The 19,514-nt window shown below is 45.6% G+C and overlaps 1 protein-coding gene across 3 annotated transcripts in view; it reads left to right on the top strand.

The window, feature by feature from the left end:
• Positions 1 to 19,514, top strand: part of LOC138452933 (zinc finger protein 84-like) — a 396,288-nt gene that overhangs the window by 317,161 nt on the left and 59,613 nt on the right. For 2 of the 3 annotated variants that reach the window (XR_011260326.1, XM_069605294.1), the window contains exon 2: positions 4,735 to 4,817. The gene's annotated coding sequence lies outside the window, so the exon portion shown is untranslated. Of the gene's footprint in view, positions 1 to 4,734; positions 4,842 to 19,514 lie in introns of all 3 variants that reach the window. The other variant, XM_069605295.1, reaches the window with a different exon arrangement.

Below are 19,514 nucleotides of genomic sequence, written 5' to 3'. Positions count from 1 at the left end.
ATTTCTTTTGGATTTGTCCTTCCACAGATCAGAGGATTGGGTTTGGGTTTGGATTTCTTCGAGGAGGTTGACTGCCTGGGCCACAAAGATCGTGGGGGAAAACATCTGAGGATATGCCTTGTCTTCAGTGGGCTCGTAGTCAGGTCTTCGGGATAAGGCATCGGCGATCAGGTTTTGTGATCCAGGAACGTGAGTGATATGGAACTGGTACTGGGCAAAGAAATATGCCCAACGCGCCTGACGACTGTTCCTACACTCCAAAGACTGTAGAATCTGGAGGTTCCGGTGGTCAGTACGGACCTGAACTGGATGTTTAGCTCCCAAAAGTAGAGGTCGCCATTCAGTGAAGGCTTGGTGAATGGCTAACAATTCTTTTTCCAGGATTGAATAATGTGTTTCACTAGTAGTCAGGGTTCGTGAGAGGTAAGCAATTGGGTGTTCCAGTTTATGTCCTAATTCTTGTTTCAGGACTGCGCCAATGGCATAATTTGAAGTGTCTGTTTATACCAGGAAAGGACGGCTAGTATCGGGTTGAGCCAAGATAGGAGCTTGTGTAAACTCTGTCTTTAAACGCTGGAACGCCATATATTGTGGTGTTGACCAGAGGAAAGGAGTGTCTTTCTTCAGGAGAGCAATAATCGGTTGAACTATCTCGGAGAAATTAGATATCAATTTCCGGTAGAAATTGGCAAGTCCCAGGAAAGATTGAATTTGTTTCACGGAAGTAGGAGCAGGCCAGGTCAATATGGCTTTTACCTTTGAAGGGTCCATACCAATTCCTTCTGGGGTAAGAATAAAGCCTAGGAAGTGAACGGAGGTCACATGAAACAAGCATTTTTCAGGTTTGGCCAGGAGGTTATGATCTCGGAGTCTCTGCAAAACTGCCTTCACGTGCTCTTCATGTTGTTTAGGATCCTTGCAAAAGATCAGTATGTCATCCAGATATACAATAACAAAGAGAAAAAGCATGTCAGAGAACACCCTATCCATGAAGCATTGGAAAATTGCCGGGGCGTTAGCCAATCCGAATGGCATGACTAGGTACTCAAAATGGCCAAAGGGTGTTCTGAAGGCGATTTTCCATTCGTCTCCTTCCCTGACACGGATCAAATTATAGGCGCCCCTGAGATCCAAATTGGTGAATATCACTGCGCCTCTCACGGCTTCCAAGATATCCGAAATCAGGGGTAACGGGTACCGATCCTTGAGGGTACATTGATTTAGGCCGCGATAATCAAGGCAGGGTCTGAGTTCCTTGGTATCCTTCTTGGGAACAAAGAATAGAGAAGCACCAGCAGGAGATTTCGAAGGTCTTATGGTGCCATTTTCAAGGTTGGTATCCAGGTATTCTCTTAGGGCCTTCTTCTCGGGTTCGGAAAGAATGAACATCCTGCCAAAGGGAATCACTGCAGAAGGTTCCGTATCTATTGAGCATTCTTCAGGTCTGTTGGGGGTAAGGCCTGGACAATGGCAGTCGAAAACACATCAGCATAAGCTTGTTAGACTTCAGGAACTTGCATGACATTAGATACCATGAGTGGTGTCTGTTGTTCCTTTGATGGTTCCTTTGGGTGTGTTAATGGAGGTTCTAGGGATAGACAATGAGACATGCAAAACTCTGAGCCTAGGAATAGGGAACCCGCAGACCAGTTGTTATATGAGTTGTGTTTCTGTAGCCAGGGCATGCCCAATACCAAGGGGTAATGAGCTGACTTAATGTCAAACCTGATCAGCTCTCGATGGTGATTTATTGAAAGCTGGATCTCCTTGGTATGAAGGCTTATGGGTCCTGATGTGAGGGGTCGATAGCCTCCACAGGCTGCATGGTGGTTCGTGTTTCGTAGGGAATCTGATGTTTATCAACCCACTCATGATCGATGAATATTCCCATAGCTCCGCAGTCTACCAGGGCCAAAATGGAATAGTTCGTATTCTTGGATGGTGATAAAAAGGCCTGTAGTACCACCAAATTGTTTTGTCCAGGAGAGATCAAGGATGGAATGGATGTGGAGCAAACATCTCTCTCCCGAAGCTCTGCTCCATCTAGGATTGGAAGATGGCGTTTCCCGAACGCCGAGGGGGTGCTAAAGGACACTCCCTAACCAAATGCTTATCTGAGGCGTAGTACATGCACAAGCCCGTATGAATTCTCCTCATTCTCTCTTGTGGAGATATGGGTCCACAAAAGGCCCCAATCTGCATGGGCTCTGATTCTGAGACTGGGCTTGGGTTGATTTCCGGTCTGGGGGTACCCTCAAATGATACCTTGGAAGTAGTTCCCCTGGATTTCTTCTTTTCTGACTTCCTTTCCTGGATACGGAAGTCAATCTGCATGGCAAGATCCATTAATGCTTGGAATGAGCTTGGTCGTGCCACTCTGGCCAGCTCATCCTTAATTTCTTTGTTCAATCCTCTCCTGAACAGGGTAAAACTCGCCTCAGTGGACCAGTCAGCTTCCTTTGCCAGTTGTTTAAATCGGGTCTCATACGTGAGCATATCCTGGGCCCCTTTCTGAAAGTCTAACAAGCGTTCTTGTATGCTGTAGACCTGCTCGGGCGGTCAAACATGTCTTTTAGGGCCCATTTAAACCCATCATAATCGTCCAGGAGGGCATCACTAGAGTTAACGAGGGGAGTGGCCCAAGTCAAGGCGAGAGATTATAAAACCCACCTTGGCTCTGGGGGTCTCAAAATAGTAAGGCTTGAAGGTAAAGTGAACCAAGCACAAATCCAGGAATGCACAAAGGGTCTTTGCTGAGCTGTCGTATTTATCCACGACTCCGCCCAGTATAACACTCTCTTTTGTAGCAGAATCCCGGGATAGGACCAATTGTTTGAGAGCGGCAATCTCCGCTTTCAGATTCTGTACCTCGGTTGATAGTTCCTGCATATGACGCATCAAGTCCTGCACGGCAGCCTCCATGTCAATATCGCTTTCGATTGGGTGGTGTCTCAAACTGTCAAGGAGTTCCCCCCTTCTCACCTGAATCCGTTCTTTACCGGCGTCCTTGGATGCTGCCTTCCTTCGGATGGAACAGGTTTTGAAGAAGGCGGCCCGTGTCTCTGCCGAATCCAGAATGCATTCAGTTTTCCAGGAGGCCGAATCCAGGAGTCCAGGAGGCAAGGTAAGTTCGCTAGAACTCGAATCCAGGAGGAAGAAGAAGAGGGGGTTCAAGGAAGGGAAAGCGGAGTGGAAAGGAGAAGAACCGCAAGCTACGGAGCGCACGTCTGGTCGCTACTTTGCAATAGCATTGAGACGTGCGGAGCCGCGGAAGGCGTGGTCTAGAAATAGAGAAAGGTTACGTCCAACGCATGGAGCGAGAAGGAAATGCGCTGGACGGCCATATTGTAGGTATTAATGTGTATAAATCCGTTGTGACAGGGACCATGAGGCCCAAAAGGGGTGCACACTACGATTCATGACAACCAATGTCTATTTCGCCCCTCTTCTCTTCCTATTTCTTCTATCGCTTGTAAACTCAGAGACACTATTTTTTAATTAATTAGTATTTATCAATTCAAGATATTAAACACAACACAAACATCAAAATAGGGTTGGTGGGATACATCTTAACAAATCAGATGGTTCTTTCCCAAAGAAGGAAAGATGTAGAATAGTTTCATTCTTCCCTGTGGAGGCATACATCATAGAGCCATCAACTATAGCTAACCCAATGCAATATTACTAGATACGATAAAGAAAAAGGACAACACAAAACAAGGACACTTTTAACTCCACTCTTTCTTTTTCTTCTCACATCTCCTCAGTGGCTCGATCGTGCTGTTTCCATCTTTATAATATCGGACAGGCTTGTCCTTTTCTTTCTTGCTTGGCACCAGATACTTGTCTCCTCCCTCATCTTGTCTCGGCCGTTCTTCACTCCTGCCTGGCCTCCATCTTGTCTCGGCTGTTCTTCACTCCTGCCTGGCCTCCATCTTGTCTCGGCTGTTCTTCACTCCTGCCTGGCCTCCATCTTGTCTCGGCTGTTCTTCACGCCTGCCTGGCATCCCTGCATACCAGTTAGCCCCATTTATAACTTCTCTATTCGTCTTCCTTTTCAACTCTCTCCCCGTGACTCCATTTTGTCTGCTCTTCAATCTCCTAAATGGCTTACTTTTGAATCTTGACTATGATTTTATTTTCTTTGCATTGTCTTTTTGTCTTCACAGAAAGGCTCCACTTTATCTCTTTTCTTTGATTTCTCCTTATTCTCCTCACCCTCATTCCCAATTTCTTCTCTCTGTCCCTCACACCACCTTGTACCGCTTCTCGTTTCTGCTCTTTTAGCAGCACAACATTCAAATAAGCTCCCTTTGCATAGCTAGTCTTCTCCTTCATGTTCTCTTTTCCATACTCCTCTTAACACTTTCTTAATCTCTTCCTGAATTTTTTGGCATCTGACCTAATTTACAACATTGTGTACCATTGTTTCTTCTCCTAGTGCTGACGCATACACCGCTTTATACATTCAATAGAAATGCACCCAAACAGTTGTTTAAACCAGTGCTGATGCAAAAATAACAAGGAGAGGAATTGTTAGTGTGTGCATATGTTTCACTAACTATTCATGTTTGTACTGCTTTCCACGCGAGTGCGTGATATATTTTGAAGTGGAACCCTACGTCTCATTTGTCTGCAGCCCTTTGCATGTAAGCATTACGCAATTCCCTTTCTTTCTGCACAACAAGATTTTCTAAGGGACCATCACACTTCTCTCCTCTCCTTCTTTTGCAGGATCAGGCTGGCTGAACAGGAAATGGATTGGGCCTGGATCTTCCAAGCAGAACTAGAAGCAGCACAGAGAACCAAATTGACTGGTGAGGTTTCAGCACGCTTTCAAGGTTAGAGGGGAACAGATCCAGCTTACTACTTTGGATGCTAGTTCAGATCCAACCCTCCACACAGATGACCCCCCTAACCCATACCCAGATGCCCACTCCCTGCCGACCTACACCCAGGTGCCCTGCTCCCTAGCAACCCACACCAGATGGCCCACTCCTTCCCAACCCACCCTGATGCCTTTACCCTCCGTCCAGACACTCAGTTGCCCCATCCCGAGGAACCCCAAGATGCTCCCCTTTCTCCCTCCAGACCCACACCAAGAAGCCCCACTCCATCCCCACCCACAACAAGATGCCCCCTCCTTCCCTCCACACCAACACTGAGATGCATCTCTATGCAGACCCACACCGAGAGGCCTGCTCTGTCAAGAACTACACACAGATTCTCCCTCCCTCAAGATCTACATCTAGATGTCTCCCTCCAGGCCTCCAAATGCACACCAAATAACCCCCTCCATTGCCCCAGACCCTCATTCAAATGCACCTTCCCTCCTTCCAGGTACCCACTTTCCTACTCCACACCGCTACCTAGATGCCCCCTTTCCACCCTCCGCTCCCCTTCCTAGATGCCCCTTTTCTACCTCCAGGTCCCCCGTAGATGTATTGTATCTGTCCTTTCAGGCCCACACCCAGATATTCCCCTCCCATCCCGATGGCCCCACTCTCCCTATCACAGACCCCCTGTCTCTCTTCAGACCCACACCCAGATGCCACGGTCACTCCTGACCCACACTCAGATGCCCCCACCTTACAACCCTCTAGACGCACACTCGGAGGGCCCCTCCAGACCCACACCCAGATGGTGATATGCAGGCACACACCCAGATGCTCGACCTCTACAAACCTCCAGACCCACTCCCAGATGGTGGCATTCAGACCCACACGCAGATGGCCTAAACCTCCACTGTCCAGACACACACCCAGATGCTGCTTTCCCACCATACCCACAAATGGAAGCCCACTCCCACAATCCAGATCCACATACAGATGCCCTTGCCTTCAAACCAAAGGTCACGCGGCAAGAGCCGAAAGCCCCACCAGCGCACCGATCACTCTGGCACAATCCAGTGCCCTCCAAGATATCAACTAGCATCCAGCTGGCACCACCAGACCCACCATTCAAGTACAGATACGCGGGTTGGGCACCGTCTGCCTGCTGTAGATTTTTCTTTCTTCTTCTGCCGATGTACTGCAATTTAACCTGCCACCCTCCATGGAATACAGAAACCAGCATCTCCGCCTGAAAACCCGCAAAATTCCCTCTAAATGTACTCACCCCACTAACCTCTCTGCAAAGGGAGCGCCATCCCGCATTCTCTAGGTGCGCAAAGGACAGTGCAGGCACAGCCTGCGACTCCACGTAAGCCCACTCTCCAGCCTGGCCTTGCCCCAGCTACAAAACTACCGGAGGCCCCACAAGATTGCTGTTTGCGCTCCTAGGCCAGCGAATTCGGATCAAAACATCCTGGTCCATTGCCCTCTGACTTGTGCACAATCTCCAAGTTGCTGACCCACCACCAGTCCGGCTGAGTGTCCAGCCACACCAAGAAGCCCACTTTGGGTACATCCCTGGCTATTGGCACCTCACAAGCTGCACTCTCTGACTTTCCCGTTGCGCCGACCTTTGTTGCCAAGTCCAACACAATCTATAGAAGTGATGAGGTTAGCCTCTCCATTCACACTGACACAGAAACCCATCACCCCTCTAGCACACCACTAGGCCCTGCTATTGATGCAATCCTCTCAGATGTGAACCTTGCCAATTCTGCTTGCACTGTAACTGTCCCCATTGTTGTAGCTGAAGTGGCTGATATTGTTGATGCAACTGTTGTAAACGCCTCTACGCTTAATGCTTCTGACGCCAGGGGCACTGCCAGCCATGTACTATACTGCTTCTCTGCTGTGAAGAACGTTGGTAGCGTGTGTAGCCTTACATCCACTAACACTTCGGGTATAGTGCCCACTATCACCATTTCTAACGATGATGATATCTCTACGAAGGACCTCTCTGATATCAAGGAGACTGACTGCTGGTCTCATATCAAGGTATGCCTCTGCCAATATGTGCACTGTCTTGATGTCCATTGTCACTGATGCTAATACTGTCTGCCCGGTACCTTTCGCCACTAATGCCATGGCCATTGCTGCCCCCCTGCCGAAACATACTGTTGCCAAACTCACTACCCACCATAGCCCCCCCTGTCTACTCAGAAGCGAATTCACCAGCCTTCCCAGTTCCTATCACCCCCACAGCAACTGCCACTTTAAGGTCCCAGAAACGCATCGCATCTAATGCACTAATGTGCCCCCTCTCTGCTGTGCACTGATGAACACCTGTTTCCTACCTGCACATGCCCGCAACCTCAATGACCTCATCATGACAGAAAACGTTGACATACTTCACGGAAACGTTGCTCCACACTGCCTCAGGTCCTGCCCTTGAACTGGCCATACATAAAGGATACACTGTGCCTCATTACGGGTTTGGTGGTATATGGGCGGTAAATCCACCCAGATGCCACCAAACTGAATTACTGTTACCACCACTTAGTCCGGCAGAATTTCCGCCGGATTACAAGTGGTTCTGGCGGTGTAATTCCCCCACTTAATTTGGATCCATTGGACTCAATGGGGCTTTTTTGGCAGAATTACCAGTATGCTGACGAAACGCAAATCCTTCTTCCCCTTTCTGGTATCTACCCTAAGGACGTTGACACCCTCAATATAGCCTACGCAACCATCCAAGCTTGGATGGCAACGCACAGACTATGTCTAAATGATGAGAAGACTGAGCTCCTACTAGTCAGGCCTTCAGTGGTTCTAAAAAAGCTTGATCCTAGGTACGTAACCTTCAACATTGACGCTGCTCTGATCATAGTCTCCCCTGCAGTTAAAACCCTGGGGGTCTACGTCGATGCCACCATATCCTTGACTCGCCAAGTAAACACCATTTCCTCTTCAGCAGCCTATACAAACAAATTAATAAATGCCACCAGACCATTCCTCTCCTCTGAGAGCTGCCTTACTATTGCTCGGGCTGTGGTCGGTGCCAGACTTTACTACTGTAATCCACTCTTCGCAGGTACCTCCGCACACAACGTCCAAAATCTACAGACGATCCAAAACAACTCTCTTCCAGCTGCACTAAACATCCCTAAATCTGAACACATCTCTGCCACCCAGAGAGCTGTTCACTGGCTCCCCATCCAAGAAATAATGATGTTCAAGACCCTGTCATCACACACAAATGCATCTCTAGATCCGCCCTTCTGTACCTGTCCCAGAGAATCACCAAACCACCTCACCCAGGCCTACCAGAACTCCGTACTCCCACCGGTTAGTCCAGCCCATACTCAAACGATCTAGAGCGGGAGGCTCCACCTTACCCTCCATTGCAGCCAAACACTGGAACTCCTTACCGCATGCGCTTAGAGCTGAAGCATTCTACCGGGCCTTGCGTAAAGCTCTTAAAACTTGGTTGTTTACTTAACTGAGTTTGATCTCCCCGCCTCACTATATCCTGCAACACCCTAACTAATGTAAAGTTCTTCTGTAAATTCCCAAATGTAACTGTATCTAGTATGTGAAAATTGGGGTATAACCAAAGAGGGTGCGCTATGACCTATCCTGTTGGTTGTGTTATCTGCAGTAGTATCAGCATGAGGAAGAACCCCAAACCTCCTTAGAAAGTTACATTAAACCATATTATGCTGATACTTGCGCTATAACCTCTGATGCAGTTTCACTCATAATCCAACATAATAATACAATTCTCTCAGTATCTAATGAAAAGGAATCTTTAATTCTGATATTGGAACAGCCAACACGTGTTTCGACCCCCTGGTCGTCCTCAAGGCTGTAATGTTTATAGTAAAGACAGTACATGTCATGATTCGTCGTTTCAGCCCTTTCTGGACGGTATACACGCATTTTGTCAAATGATTTTACATCGCAGGACTTTTCATCGCCAACCCTTTCATCGCCAAAAACCTTTTTTTGAAAAACTTTTTTTGAAAAACTTTTTTTAAAGAACTTTTTTATGGGGGGTTGTTTGGTGCGGTTTGGGGTATGATTATTTAAGTAAGGGGGGTTTGGGGGAACGAAGCCCCCTATAAATAAAAAAACTTTAAAAAAGGAGTTTTTGGCGATGAAAGGGTGGCGATGAAAAGTCCCACTATGTAAAATCATTCGGCGAAATAACGTAGAACCTTCTGGACTACGTAGTCCATAAGACACTGCCACATCCCTTCAAGAGTAATTCCAACATGGCCAACACTAGTGCAGAGCCACCAGTCGAGTGTTTCCAGGGATTCGCCATCTCCTTGAAAATAGACACGCCCCGCGGCTCTGCGCGTCTCAACGCTACATTTCCGAACTTAGGCAAGTGTTGTCATACTTCTCTCTTTTGTGCTTTCTAAGTGCATTCCTTCCTAGTAGTTTTCAAGCCCCTTCCACTCCTCCCGCTGCATTCCCTTGCACTCCTCCTTCCAAGGGCCTTACCGGGCCTTTGCGCACTCTTCCCCTACCCGCTATTGGTACGAGTCCTGGGTCTTTCCTGGCTTCCTTCCTCCCGGGACCTCTTCCTGATCCTTCCTGGAGTTCTGAAAGCACACTTACTACGGTCGGATTCCACCATGCACACTGGGGACTGAGGATACACGTCCGTGTTTTTACAAGACCCGAGTCGTCTGGAAGAAAGAAAAACCCCAGACCAAGATTCCAGGCTAAGTGTGACAGTACTAGTATTGCAATTGCGAAGTAACATTGATAGCATGTTAATAAACAGTGAGTGTTCCCGAAAACATATTTGACCAATGTGAAATAAATGAAAATGGTTCCATGTACATGCCCATAGTATAGTGCATTGCCAAGAGGACGGGAAAAGAAAGAACGGAGACAAAATTCTTAAGTTATTGCCATATTCTGTGCTGGTCGAATTATGTGCGTGTGCTACTCCAAAACCAGTTTCAGAAAAAACCCTTGCAGTACATCAACATTTTTCATTCCATTGTTGATACAATGGGACAATTAATCAGCCAGTGTCCATTATCTAGCCTAATGCTGCCTCAATAGGTGATCTCCAGTTCATATCTCTTATTCATACAAGACATGTGTCAATTTGTTTAAATAGCCCGGCACCAGTGGCAAGCTTCACCTCAAAGTGCCTCACTATATTAGTGAACGGATCCATTATTTGTGTGTGATCCTCAACCTCTAAATGGTCATGCGTGAATATGTGCCTAATTAATCTGATGCATCACCTCACCAATTTCATCTGTAATCTGAGTATCTGAGATAGCAATCCTACATTCATCTAATAATTCTGTTGAACACCAAAGTGGGGTCAACGTACCCCTGCTGTATGCGTGTATGTTCCCTTTGGAGCATTTAATCTCCACGATTGGGACACCGTTGGTCCTGTAGTCACTGCTGGAAAACCATCAATTCAAAACTTCTCGGATTGTCTGTGCTCGATTGGCACTTAATTTGCCCCGTAACCTTTAATGGAAGTTATCAATTTATAATAGATTCAATATCTAGAAATAAGTGGGTAATTGTAATAAAGCACGTGCTGTGTGGTGTTTGCCATCACTTTCCCTAAAAAGAGTGCTAGATTCTCGAATGAGTTCAGATTGGCTGATAAATACGAATTTACCAAACAGTCTCATTATCTTAATGCTAAACTTCCTGTTCAATGGTCCCCATCTGTTAGGCCTGTGCATATTCACAGTTCAGTTAGAACTTCCTGGTTCTGATACCTGCAAGGAAGTTGTTTTTTTATTGTAGCTAACTAGACATCCTCACCTATAGCTCAGTGTATCTAAGCTATCTTAACCAATTATTTTCACCTGAAATTCCATTACTGATAGTGCTGACCCCTGTACCATAAATCAATGCCTAACTGTACTCCACATTGTTAGGCAGAATCCTGTGCAGTTCCCTTAGGGAGCACTACAGAAGATTAAGGCTACAGGTATGAGCAATAAATCCCCTTTGGTATCAGTCTGTAATACAAAGATTTAGTTGGTAGCTGTGGCTAAGCAGTCAGACTTATCTCAAGAGGGAGATGAGCAGTATTCAGGGTTTACACAGTAGGACTACAATATTAGGTGTTAGGGAGAATTCTCATTTATGCCTAATTACCCTCACCTCGGGAGTCCCCCAGCAGCTTTGCTGGACTTCTGGAGTTTATTTCTTTCACTTGGTAAGAGTGTGAGCTTTTCACCCACTCTTACCCATGTTTTGCCATGTGTCATTTACCTGTTTTTGTGATTGTGGGCTCTGGAGTACACCACTTCAGTAGCCCCCGTCTTTTGTGTGTTACACAGCACCTTCAGTGCAGTGACACAGGGTTGTCTTTTAGACTTCCCACCGACTCCATTTCTGGGGCTGACTACAGTCCCCCAGAAAAGGGTAAAGTTGCCATTAACTTTACTTAGTCAAATTACCACAGATCCAGTACACCCCATCTTCCATGGAGTACTGGAAAGGGTTACTTCGTATCCCTTTGTATCTGTACCTCCTAGAGCATTGTTTCGCTCTTTTAACATTTAGACTTGGCTGGTGGCAGTGGTATCTACCCTAACTTTTCTACCGCATTATAAGATAAACATAGTATTGTTTTAGGCTATTATATTAGCCTCGAACTTAAAAACGCTTGACCAAATACTTTTTCTTTTGGCTCTGGTCGGGTTTATTCACCATTTCTTTTTGTTAAAGTCCTTCTTATGTCTTACTTTGCACGGAAAACCAGGTTTACCTCCTTTGTTCACCGACTTTTGGCAGGCTTCTGCCCAGAAGCCTTCCTCCAGGCGCCTGGGTGTCTAGATGGGCTGAATGTGAGGGAGGGGTGTAGTCACCTCCGTCACAGGGTATTTTAGGAAACCCAAGTCGCACTTTGCCATGATTGGCTGAGGTGGTTGTCCGGGCTGGACAACCCCCCCCCTGCGTGATTAACAGCCAGGCTGTGTGAATGGGAGATTTTTGCATAAAAGGCAGGTCTCTTGGGCTAGAAGTCAGAGAGTCGCCACTGGAACTACAAGGAACCGAAGAGAAGCGGAGAAGAAGACTGCTGCAACTACCCCGTCCCGGTGAAGCCCTGCTGCAATCCTGAGCTATCTACCCTTCGACGACCAGAGAAGACCAGTCCGGAGTCTTCTTCCCTTGAGCTTGGTGGGGATAACCAGCTCATCTTCCACAGCCAGAGGATCCTCTTCCTTGGTCAAAATCGCTGCACACTGCTCTAGTTGTCCTGATAGCCACCTGAAGAGCCTCTCCTGCTTTTAAGGAGTGTGGTGCAGACCCCTCCCATCGTCCTCCTTCGCATCGAAGCTCCAGGAACCGTGGGTCTGCGGGAAACCAACAGAAACAACTGCCAGGGCACCAGCTTCTCCACTGAATAAGGTAATGTGTTCTGCTTGAGGAATTAGGGTGAACCCCTTTTCTTCATCTCCAAGGCTTTCCCTTGTCTTCCCTCCTTCTTATAACGTTTGCTTCCGAACATTGACAATATCAAAGTACTCTTGGCTACGTTGAATTGTGAACTGTTCGACTGTGTGATCCTCGACAACAGGCTCCCGGTGTCACTTGACTCTGGCTCCGGCCCTTTGACTCTTGAAATCCACTCTATGAGTGTTCTTCGATTCTGTCTGCCTAATTATAATATTGCCTATTATTTTGCCTCCAACTCCCTCTGGGTATCTCAGGTGTGTAAGCGAAATTCAATCAACACTACATGCCTAGTCTGGGATGCTGAGGAAAACCCTTATTGATGTATTTTTATATCCAGTTCAGTACTCTGGATGGCAACCCTTGTATAACACCCCCCTCTTAGAATCCCCCTGACCCCACTGAGCCAAGAAGTAGGTTTGTTTTGCAAATTAAAAGGTTTATTAGAAAATTTAAACAATATATATATATATATATATATCACACTTCTATAAATAAATTGATAATGGATATTACACTTGTGAATATGAGCAGTAGTCAGCAAGAGGTAATTTATGAATAGGAACAGAAGAATAAGGTGGGAAAGAATGCTTTATATGGTTAAAGGAAACCAAAGGTGGAATAAAATGCAGTACAGAAATAACTTGTTATGATTTTACCAAAAGGTAATATCACTTTTTCTTTTGACAATTCACTCCCCCCCTATGCAATACAAGAAATGGAAGGAGAGCACACAGTCTTCAAGAATCCCAACAAATCACACTTTATAATGCAATACACAGTTCCAGTTCTCCCAGCAAGCTTAGGGAAAACAGGGATGAGGTTTAAACACAGGCAAATTACTTTAATGTGGTTTGCAAGGAAGTGAAAAGGTGCTAAAATTGCTTTTAATTCCCTCTAGAGGTTCAGGGTAGGTGATGGCTACTTTATATTAGTTCAGGCTCACTTTAACAATACTCTATGAATGATTAGCAGTTTGCAGACGAATTTTAGCAAAGAGAAGCAAAAAGCTGCTGATTTCTACAGATGAAGAAATTGGGCCAAATCGCAAATCGCGGTAAATTTCGCGAGTGCGTGTCTCGCGATTATGGAAAACGTATAGGGAGTAGGAAGTCGGTTCTAGGTTCGTTGGAAAGCCTAGTTTCTAAGCTTTCAGATGAAAGTTAAATCTCGTTCCTAGAAACGGTTCCGGAGATACGGATGATTTAATAAAGGTAGATTTTCGGATTTAAAGTAAAACTCAAAATGACAGATGACAGCTTGCAGCTGCAGAATTGACAGGTGACAGTTGTGCAGCTTTAAAAATGACAGATGACATGATTTCTAGGAGGCTGTTCTAATTAGGTTAAAATAGCTTGAATTAGATTATTTTAACTAAGAGATTGGGTTCTGCACAGTTCTGGCGGTACTCACAATATATTTTGGGCAGGAATGGGAATGGGCCTTGCCACAGATCTGGTCAGGTTTTGGACTGGACTCCGGTTCTGGTCTCGGCACTTCACAGCGATCTGGGTCAGCTCTCTGGATACAGCAGCCTGTGGTTCTCTGGATCTCTGGTCTGCTTCTGGTCCGGATCAAGTGGATTCTGCATGTAAGACTGCTTTCTGGGTACTGGCAAAAGTTCTTGGCACAGAATTCAGACAGCTCGCCCAGCTGTGGAATAGTTTGCAGATGATTTTAAGGATGCTGAGGCCTGCTGAGAAGAGTTCTCAGTTTGTGGGTTTAGGCCCTTGCTTTAAGTTCTGAAGTAAATTTCTGGTCTCTGAAGATTGATGGATGTGAAATCTGGAGTCTCCCGGCAGAGCATCCCGCAGAAAATGGAATTGAATCTCTACCTGTCCCAGCAGTCTCTTTTTATGTGTTTTAAAAAGTGGGTGGAGAGGCTAGCATCCCTAAGCCTGCCCCTCTCTTGATTTGATAGGTCAATAGATTCTTTGGTCCCTGATTTGGGAAGGGATAGTGTGTCAGAGTGATGTCATTTTTATGACCTGCAGAAATGACACTCCCCTGGTCAATGTGCACACAAATCTATTCCTGATCCAAATACATATTTCTCAGGTACACAGATGTTTGACATCACATACACAAATCATATATTACTAAAGATAGTCCCTGTCCCGACTCTGGCGTTTCTGGGAGCTTGCATTCAAAAATGGCAACTTATTTTCAATTCTAGTGGTTTTCAGTTCAGTTTAACTTAAGCTGCTGACCTCCACAGCTCAGCCAGTTTTGTTATGAACATTGTTTTGGGCTCTTTTTCTTTCCAGATTTTGTATGCACACAAAACTTCATTCTGCCAAATGTCTGCTGGTGTTCAGTGAGATTTTTGAATATCCTGCAATGTTTGAAAATAGGCATTTTGAGCTTGCATTCAGAGAAACCAAGGTGATTTCAAAGGGCTTTTTAAGCCAACGGGCACTGCTGTTTTTCCTTTGGCACACGTTCCACTCATGGCACCCCTGGCCCATCACGCTCGCACTGGTGGGTGGAAAGTTAGGCGACCATTTTGGTGTGCGCACAAACTGCGCGGTTCTCCTGGATTCTGGCGCACATGTGGGCTTTTTGGCCATCTTGGATTTTCTAAGCCCACAGCACCAAATGTTGCAGCTTAATGACTCAAATGTGGGTCAATACACCTGACACGGATATGCGTTTATTTAGTAGACCGAACTGTCAAAAAGTGATCGCAATCGTATTCACAGTAACGTGTCTTGTTTCATAACACTGGTCCATGCAAACACAGGGTACTTACCTTGAGTCATACTGAACCAAGTGAATTGGTTAGTTGTAGTATATTCTACGTGTGGTTTTGAATTTAATAGAAGTGTTGTGTTTATAACAAACGGTTTAAAAATAAATGTACTTATATTTTTCTACCTGAAACCTTGAGTCAGTGTTTGCTTGAGTCACAGTAATTGTGCTCTTTTTGTGTAATCTCTGCTACTGCTCATATACTCTTGAGATAGGCCTGGCTGCTCCGCTACTGCTACCACTCTAACTTAGTAGTACAGGCTTGTACCAAAGGTAAAACTTGTATTGCCACCTGTGGTCTTAATTGTGTGTAGTGGTCCCTAAGGGCACTGCACAGGATTCTGCCTAACACTAGGGTACAAGGAAACACTGACCAAAGCTTTGTATTGAAAAGAATATATATATATATATATATATATTTATTACACACTTCTAGTTCAACACATTAATCACAGTTATTAAAGCAAGTTAAAATCAGTCAAGAAAAGTATACACAACTCCCTAATTAAATTGTAGACAAGTTTGAGCAAGAGTGAAAACTGAGAAAAACGGCACAGTGAAAACCAAACACAAATGGCACTCTATCAATTTCTCACAAGGGAGGGAAAACACAAGTTATACAGGAATATCTTCTAACACGCCCTTGCAACACTTCCCATAAGTTTATGAACAAGTTTAGGCAAGGCAACACTTTAGTTTGTATAATACTTAAATGAAAACCGAGCAAAATGGCACTTCACAAGTTTTAAAAGTGGGAAGAAGAAGGTGGTTATAAGAAGTGGGTGCAACAACACAGTTCTAGTTGAGAAGCAATCTAGAGAAGGCAGTTCTAACAAATTCAACCAGAGTCGATAGACCTGTGCCAGAGTCAGTGGTACAGGGCAAAGAGCCCAGGAGCAAAATGTTCTTGAAGCTGCAGTCAAGTCTTTGTTAAACAATTCGAAAAGGTGGATGCACCCCAGACTCAGTGGCGCCGAAAGGAGGGCTTCTTGGCAGAAGCCCGCCAAAAGGACAAACAAAGGATCCCCGACCTGGGTTAGGAGTTTAGAGAAAGACACGAGAAAGAATTTATATAAAAGTTCTGGCAAATAAAACCTACCGGCGTAAAGTTAATATAAAAATAAACCAGCGGTATGTTAGAGGCTGTCAGTAAATGTGGTAGCCTCGAACAATGGGAAGATCCCATAGGGAAATATTTGTGGTTGAATATTTTTGGTAGTAAACTCTGCCACCAGCCAGAAACATTTGAGAGAGGGACTATACAGTATCCTCTCGAAAATGAACATAAGGGAAAAACTATTAACCCTTGCCAGTACCTCCATAGTAAGATGGGATGTACTGGTTTTGTTCATAAAGAGTGACTAGTAAAGTCAATAGGGACTTTACATGCCCTGGGAGACAGAAGTCAGTCCCAGGGTATGGAGTCTATGTTTGGGGGTCGCTACGACACCCCTGTGTCACTGCACGGAGGGTGCTGTGTAACACATGTGTATAAAGATGGTTCCCATGGGGGTGAGAAAAACCCCATAGACATTAAACACAAAAAATAGCCTAGAACACACATAGCAAACATGCCTAAGAGTGGGAAAAAGAGTCACACTCTTAGCAGGAGAAGAAAACAAACCCTTCAAATCCAGCAAAGCTGCTGGGGGACTCTATAGGTAAGGGAAATTAGCCATAGAATGAGAATTGTCCCTAACACTCACCCCTCCCCCTAGACTAAGGGACAGGGGGAACTAATCCACTCCTGGATGAGTCTCTTACCTCTAGTCGGTTATAAACATCCTAGAGAGACCATCAGCATTTTGGTGGTGACATCCTGACCTGTGCTCAATGGTAAAATCAAACCCTTGGAGGCAGATTGACCATTTTAGCAGTTTTGGGTTTTCTCCTTTCATTTGCATCAACCATCTCAAGGGTTGGTGGTCTGTTTGAATAATGAAAGTAGATCCATACAAGTATGGTCTTAACTTCTTCAAATACCACACAATGGCGAAACAGTATCTCTCAATAGTTACCCACCTTGTTTCAGGTTCCTTCAGTTTCCTACTGATGAAGCAAATGGGGTGCTCCCTACCCTTCTCATCCAGTTGACTGAGGACTGCAACTATACCTATATTGGAAGCATCTGTCTGCACAATGAAGGGTTGGTGGTAGTCAGGGGTTCTGAGAACTGGAGCTTGACAAAGGGCTTTCTTCAGGCTTTCAAAGGCCTGATTCCACTCTTCATTCCATTTGACCTTTTCAGGGAATTTTGGAGAGGAGATTACATTCAGAAGAGAAGCTATAGACCCATAGTTCTCAATGAAATTCCTGTAATACCCAGTGAGGCCTAAGAAGGCTCTCACTTTGATTTGAGTAGAAGGGGTTGTCCAATTTTACACACCTTCAATCTTGCTGAGCAAAGGCCTTATTTCACCTCCTCCTACCTCATGCCCAAGGTAGACCACTTTACTCTGACAATTTGACATTTGCTTGCCTCTATGGTCAGATCGGCCTGTTCAAGAGCTTGCAAAACATATCCTAAGTGGTCATCATGTTCTTTCCAAGTAGGGCTGAACACTGCAATGTCATCCATGTATGCCATGCAGAAGTCCTCCATCCCATTCAGAACCTGATTAACCATCCTTTGGAATGTAGCAGGTGCATTTGTTAGTCCAAAAGGCATAACCTTAAACTGGTATAGGCCAACTGGGGAGGAGAATGCAGTTTTCTCCTTGGCATGGTCTGCGAGGGCTATTTGCCAACAGCCTGACGTGAGATCAAATGTGCTGAGGAACTTGGCTGAACCAAGTCTATCCACCAGCTCATCTGTCCTTGGCAAAGGATGGGCATCAGTCTTAGTGACTGCATTTAGGGCTCTATAGTCCACACAGAATCTCAACTCCTTGGATCCTACCTTTAGTACTAACACAACTGGGCTAGGCCATAGACTAGTAGAGGGCTCTATTACCCCGAGATCAAGCATCTTGTTGACCTCTCCTTTGATGTGTGTCCTTACATTCTCTGACATCCTGTAACCCCTGCTTTTGACAGGTAAACAGTCACCAGTATTGATATCATGCTGGCCCCAAGGGGTCAGGCCTGGTGCTAGAGAAAACAGAGGAGCAAATTGATTTAACAAAACTTTGCACTCCTCCTGTTGATCAGGTGTCAGATTAGAAGAGAGAGTAACTCCTTCTACGTTCTCATCTAAAGGTTTGCCTCTGAGGAGGTCAGGTAGAGGTTCACTCTCCTCCTCCTCTTGAGCTGAAGCTAGAAGCAAAGCTCCCAGTTCTGGTCTCGAGGCATAAGCTTTTAGACGGTTGGTGTGAAAGACTCTAGGACCCTTCTTAGGATTGCCTAAGTCCACCAGATAGTTCACCTCTCCAAGTTTTCCCACAATCTTGAAGGGTCCCATCCATTTGTCCTGGAAGGCCCTCTGCCTTGTTGTGTTGGTACCATAACAAGAACTAGCTGGTCTTGGGCGAACTCATCTATGTTGGCCTTCTGGTCATGCCAATGCTTCACCAGAGCTTGACCTGCTTTCAAGTTATCACTTGCTTCAGCCATCATGTGTGACATTCTCCTCCAGAGTCCTATCACATAGTCAGTAAGTCTGACTGGTGTGGGGGAAGGAGCACTCTTCAACCCCTCCTTGATCAGGGCCAAGGCACCTCTGACCGGATGACCATAGAGAAGTTCAAAGGGACTGTAAACCACTCCCTCCTGAGGGACATCTCTGTATGCAAAGAGAAGGCATGGCAGTAGGAGATCCCACTTTTTCTTAAGGGGGTCCTCTAAAGCTCCTATCATGCTCTTCATGGTTCTGTTAAACCTTTCTACCAACCCATTTGTCTGAGGGTGTTATGCTGTTGAGAACTTGTAGGTAACTCCACAGTTTTTCCACATGGCCTTCATGTAGTGGGACATAAAATTAGACCCCCTGTCAGATATTACATCCTTAGGAAACCCAACCCTAGTAAAAATACCAAGGAGGGCCTTAGCCACAGCCTGAGCTGTAACATTCCTCATAGGAATTGCTTCAGGGAATCTAGTAGCATGGTCTTCTACAACAAGTATAAACCTGTTGCCTGAAGGTGTTGGAGGGTCAAGAGGACCAACAATGTCGATCCCTACCCTTTCAAATGGTACTCCCACCACAGGGAGAGGCACTAAAGGTGCCACGTTCTTGGAGCCACTGTTACCAGAAGTTTGGCAAGTGTTGCAACTCTTGCAATACTTATCTACCTCAGCCCCCATTTTAGGCCAGTAAAAGTAGAGAGAGAGCCTTTCCTTGGTCTTCTTGAAACTCAAGTGACCAGCCAAAGGTAATTCATGGGCTAGATTTGGAGTCTGTTTTCTTGGGGCACTACAAGTCTCTTGTAGTCTCCAAGGATTGACTAGGTCGGTTCACTATAAAAGAGGCCATCTTCCTTGTGTAACCTATACTTCCCAGGCTCTTGCCCTTCAAGCTGAGAAGCTGCCTGGTGG

This window comes from Ambystoma mexicanum, chromosome 4p, assembly GCF_040938575.1.
Source record: "Ambystoma mexicanum isolate Mex_15411 chromosome 4p, UKY_AmexF1_1, whole genome shotgun sequence".
NCBI classification, from domain to species: Eukaryota; Metazoa; Chordata; class Amphibia; order Caudata; family Ambystomatidae; genus Ambystoma; species Ambystoma mexicanum.
This window is presented reverse-complemented; position numbering and strand designations above follow the sequence as displayed.